The sequence below is a fragment of the Dasypus novemcinctus genome, chromosome 1 (genome assembly GCF_030445035.2).
Source record: "Dasypus novemcinctus isolate mDasNov1 chromosome 1, mDasNov1.1.hap2, whole genome shotgun sequence".
Taxonomy (NCBI): domain Eukaryota; kingdom Metazoa; phylum Chordata; class Mammalia; order Cingulata; family Dasypodidae; genus Dasypus; species Dasypus novemcinctus.
Window position 1 is genome coordinate 78502959 of NC_080673.1, and position 5786 is coordinate 78508744.

The 5786-nt window shown below is 40.1% G+C and overlaps 1 pseudogene; it reads right to left on the reverse strand.

The window, feature by feature from the left end:
• Positions 1–1294: 1294 nt before the first annotated feature.
• On the reverse strand, positions 1295–5391 carry LOC101440744 (acidic fibroblast growth factor intracellular-binding protein-like; annotated as a pseudogene).
• Between the last annotated feature and the right edge of the window lie 395 nt (positions 5392–5786).

The window sequence follows — 5786 nt, forward strand, 5'->3', positions numbered from 1 at the left end:
ATGAGCCAGCTTCACATGGGTCAAGGAGGCCTGGAGTTTGAACTGTGGACCTCCTATGTGGTAGGCAGGCACCCTTTCCGTTGGGCCAAGTCAGCTTCCCCAAAGTTCATTTTTATGCAGTGAAACGATTTCTGACTCCAAGTCAAAGAAGTGTCTTCTTCATATTTTTTGTGTGTATGTAATAATAAACTTTATTTTTAGGGAAGCGTTAGAATTACAGAAAGATTACACCAAAAGTATTACTTGTAACATTGAACACATGGCATATTTAGGGCAGCATAATTGTTCTGTATGATACTGCAATGATGGACACATGACATTATACATTTGTCAAAGCCTATAAAACTGTACAGCCCACAGAGTAAACCATAATGTAAACTATAGACTTTGGCTAGTACTAATGCTACTATCTTTTGACCCACAGGTTACTTATTTCTCTCTGATTTTAATTTTCACTCTTCCAACATTACCCTTCTCTTAATCCCTGGTGATTTCAATATGCATGCAGATTATTGTTCCAATAAATTGGCTTCTCAGTTCCTTGTCCTTCTCTCCTCCAGTGGTCTTATGCACCACCCTACCTTAGGCACTCATTCCCAGTTTTTTGGTAATAATATGTCATTATTCCCAAAATTAACCACTCCCACCATAATCTCAATTTCATTTGTCTCTGTCACTGACAAATGTCTCTTGTTTTTGCTGCTCATTTTCTTGAAATTTCCAAAAATCTGGGATCTCCAATGTATTGATTTTCCTACTTCCTTTTTTGTACTTCCCAGTATTCTCTCTTTCTTCCTTATTAAGGTTAACTTCCATAGTCACCCATTATAATCATTTCCTTGTACTGCCTCAATTTTCTTGCCTCTTTCTTGTTCTATTGTATAATGCTAGATTGGAAAAACAGACTCACGTTAAATCCAGCTCTTGACTCTGTGCATAAATCCATGCTGGTGAACATGGAGAAATACACCACTGCAAACTCATACCATGAACTTCAAGTGGAACGTGGATGTTATGGCAATCACAGTCTCCTCGCTCTCCCATGCTCCATGATGACCTTCGAACTTTTTCTTCTCTTATTTTTATTTTTCTTAAACTTATGGAAACTTTATTGTGAGTGTGGGAAGGGCAGTGGAAGAGTGGCCTCAGTCATCAGGCCTCCCATTCTGACGTGGGAGGAGCCATGCCTCAGTCCTAGAAGGCCTGATGCTAGAAGTCATTCAAGGAGTGGACAGACACTAAATACTGATTCAGAAGGTGCCCCCCATATCACTCACCAGCAGTGGATGGAGAATCAGGGTTCTATAAACTTCTCCATGAGGTCCAGGAATAGCTCTCTGACATCCTTATTGTGGGTCAGCTTGGCAGCCACATTCACCCACATCCAGGTTCTTGAAGTTGGCTTCAATCTCAGGGAAGACAAGGGGCTTTCACTGGAGGGTACATGCCAGTCTCTTATGCAGGTCCAAAAGGTCTTTGTCAATAATTATCACTTTGTCTAAGTCCACATCTATGTCATGCACCTGGGAGTTGAGGACTCTAAGAGTCCAGGTCTGGATCATGAGTCAGAATGGAAGCAAAGTCACCAAATCTCAGTTACTGATACAAGTTCTTCTTCCCTGTCTCAAAGCAGTTGTTGGCAAAGAAGATGGTAGCCAGCTGATCAAAGAGCAGGAAGTGTTTCTGGACATTGAGGGCCAAAGAGCCCCACATATCTTCTACCACCTTGAACACTCACTTAAAATCATCAAACTGTCTCCAGCAACTCTTAAGAGTGATGCCAGTTTTGGTGCTGATGTCCTCCGGGTCTTTCTTGGTGCCCTTGGACAGCTTCTGTACAAAGGCCTCTCAATGAGCAGGGCCTGCTGGGAGGGTGGGATCTGGAAGATGAGCTGGTACAGCAGCTTGGGCAGTGCTCCAGCAAGTGGAAGATGCTGTGAGGTCCATGATGTCACTCTGCAGCACTGCCCTCATGTTACCCATCTGCTCCAGGATCCCTGGGCACAACCGCAGGGCCACTACATTGCTTATCAAGTAAATATCCTGCCAGAAGAGATATATGTCTTCATCAGTAAGGATCAGGTTCCCATAAAGATATCCAGTTCACTGTCATGAAGATGACAGGGCCTAGGTAAGGCTGTAGCATCCTGAACAAGAATGGGTTTCCGTGTGGAGCTGGCCCATGTGCAGCGCTGATGGCGCAAGGAGTGCCGTGCCACGCAAGGGTGTCCCCCGCGTGGGGGAGCCCCACGCGCAAGGAGTGCGCCCGTGAGGAGAGCCACCCAGCGTGAAAAGAAAAAAGAGCAGCCTGCCCAGGAATGGTGCCGCCCACACTTCCCGTGCCACTGATGACAACAGAAGCAGACAAAGAAACAAGACACAGCAAATAGACACTGAGAACAGACAACCAGGGGAGGGGGGGGGGATTAAATAAATAAATAAATCTTTAAAAAAAAATAAATAAATAAATAAAAAAAATAAAAAAAAAAAAAAAGAATGGGTTTCCTCTCTTCTTAAACTGAAATCTCCCTGATTCTTAAACTTTCAACTGATGACCATAATTCCTACTTCTCTGAAAAAAATTGTAAAGAATCAGAAAAACACATTTATGAAATTCAATCACCACTCCACCTACCTAGCAGAATCTGCACCTTCATGCCACTTTCCAACTAATTATTATAGAGCAGAGGTTCTCATATTTAGGATGCTTCAAAATCAACTGGAGGACCCAAACACAGATTGCCGCCTTCATTAAAGTCTCTGATTTAGTGAATTTGGCATTGGGCCCCAAGAATTAGTGTTTCTAAAAGCTTTCAGGTGATGCTGATGTTACTATTATGATTGCTACAGAAGAACTAGTCATGTCCCATCTAAAGCAAATCCCTTCACTTGGGCACTATATCAAATGCACTTTCACATTCTCAGAAATCTCACTCCGGTAATTCCCCCCTCTCTCTTCTGCATTATCATTTTTTCCATTCTCTACTGGATCATTCCTGGAATGAGCTGTATTATTATTCACAATATTCTCTCTCCTTCCCAGGAGTGAAGATTATACATTTTTACCCCCATTGACTTTGGGTTTGACTATGTAACTTGTTTTGGCAGTTAAATGTGAGCAGATTGATATGTGCCACTTCAAAGCAAAAGTCTTAAGTCCCATCATTGTTCTAACCATGTTCCCTTCTCCCTCTGCCACAAAGAATGTAATATCCCAGATAGGAACTTCCATTAGTCAGCCAAAGGGGTGCTGAAGCAAAGTACTGGAAATCTGTTGGCTGTTATAAAGGGTTTTTATTTGGAGTAGAAACTTACAGTGACAAGACCCTAAAAAGTCCAACTCAAGGTACCATAAAAGGTACTTTCTCACCAAATGTCTGTTGTGTTGAAGCAAGATGGCTACTAATATCTGTGTAAGTTCCTCCTTTCTCTTTCCTCTTAAGGCTCCATGGGCCCAACTTCTTCCAATCTCAGCTGGAGGCTGGAAGGCTTGTTTCTTTCTGGGTTCACCTGCTCTGGTGTCTTCATAAAGTCAGCTGTAAAGTATTAGGTAAATGGCTCATCTCTCTTCCCAGGGCCACAGCATCAAAGCTGACCAATTCTCTCCTCTTCTGTGTCTATGGAGCTCTGTCTATTCTTCTGTGTTCATCTGTGTGAGTGTCCATTTATATACCACCAAGAAGGCAGGGCCTCAACCCTGCATACCCCAATGACGTGGTTGAATCAAAACCCTAACCTTGATTTAATCAAGTAAACATAAAGTCTTTGAATTTAAATCAAAGGGTATCATGCCCAGAGGAAAAGACCAGCTTAAAAACATAATCTTTATCTCTTTTTGGAATTCATAAATAATATCAAACCACATAGGATTACTCTTTCAACATAGTATGAGTTCACTGCAGGGCTGCCAATGAATACCAGAAATGTGGTGGCTTTTATAATGGGAATTTTATTAGGGGAAAACCTTACAATTTTGAGGCCATGAAAGGTCCAAATAAAGGCACCATCAGAGATCCTTTCTCACCAAGGTTGGCTATTGGTGATACTGGCATCTTGCCATGTGGAAGGCAAGATGGAACCAATCTCTACTAAGGTCTGTGCCTTCTCCTTCAGACTCACTGTCTCCAAGAGCTCAGCTACGGGCAATCAGGACTGTGACTTGTCTTTTTCCAGGCCTTCTCTCTCCTATACAAGAAAACTATACATTTTATATGCATTATACATATAGAATATAGAATATATATATATATAATTATAGAAAAACCTGGAAAGAATCCCTCAAAATATTACAATTTCTAAATTTTCTGTATATATCTGTATTTTTCCAATTTGCTTCGGTGATACATCTATAGTCTGAAAAATACAATGCGACTTATATTGAAATTAAACACAAAAAGGAATAATGTTCATGAATAGTCAAATTCTTTATTCTGTAGGATTGCAATTAGAAGTATTTAATTTAATTTTCTTATCAACCTTCTTCCCTCAATCTTCTTTCTAAGTCTATTTATATCTATAATGGTAAAATCAACTTCTTTAGTTTTCTTGGATGTTTGTAAATGATAACCAACTTTCAGGTTTACTTTCTATTAAGAAATTAATTAAATGCTATTTGTTCATAACCTACTAAGTGGTACCTGGAAAACTCTGCTGGGTTAGATAGTGTTGTAGTTTGTTAGACTGCCAAAATGAAATACACAAGAAATGCATTGGCTTTTACAATGGGGATTTATTTGCTTGCAAGCATATACTATTGAGGCTATAAAAATATTGAAATCAAAGCATCATCATGTTATGCTTTCTCCAAGAAGACTGGTTGCTGGTGATCCTGGATCTCTCTGTCACATGGCAAGGCACATGCAGCGTTTGCTGGTCTCTCCCTCCTCTCCTGAGTTTCGTTGCTTTCAACTTCTGGCTTGATGGCTTTCTCTCCACTTCTGTGTTTCTCTCTGTATTCACCCCATTTATAAAGGACTTCAGTAAGAGGATTAAAACTCACCCTGGGCCAGGCCTTATTGAAGTAACCTAATAAAAGGCCCTTAACTAAAGTGACCTAATCAAAAGATCCCACCTACAATGGGTTTACACTTATAGGAGTGGATTACCTTTATAAACCTGATCTGCTGTAGTACATACAGTCTCAAACTAACAAAGAGAGACAAACTCACAATACAGATGAATGCTACATATTTATATGCATAGAATACTGTGAATTCTTAGGACAGACAGCAGCTACAGGCTTGGGGCATCAAGAAAAGCTCCCAGGAAAGGAAATCCAGCACTACCTGACAAGCAAGTCAACACTTACAAATACCGAAGGAGCTTGGTTTTAATACTTAGGTTAATAGTTCCCAGGATCTCAATGGGATCTGTTCTAGTTGCAAAGGGCATAGTTGACCTCCACAAACACCAATTGCTATAGTGAGCATGGGGCTAGGAATAAACTGCTTTTGTGAGATAATCTTCATCCACATATTTGTTGGTGTCTCACACAACTTTCAGTGAGAAGCCTGTTTTAGCTAAATCCAAACTCTGTTTAAATATAAACATAAAGTTTGCATTTAAAGTGAATATATATGCATATATATACACACATATATAAAAACAGTTGTAGATTTATAGAAAAATCTTGCAAAAAGTACAGAGTTCCCATATATACCTTCTCACTCATGTAGTTTTCCCCTTTATTAACATTTTGCATTATTGTGGTAATTTGCTACAAATGATGAAACAATATTATTGTAATTATGCATTATAAAGTGCAGTACCGTGCAAATGGTACTTCA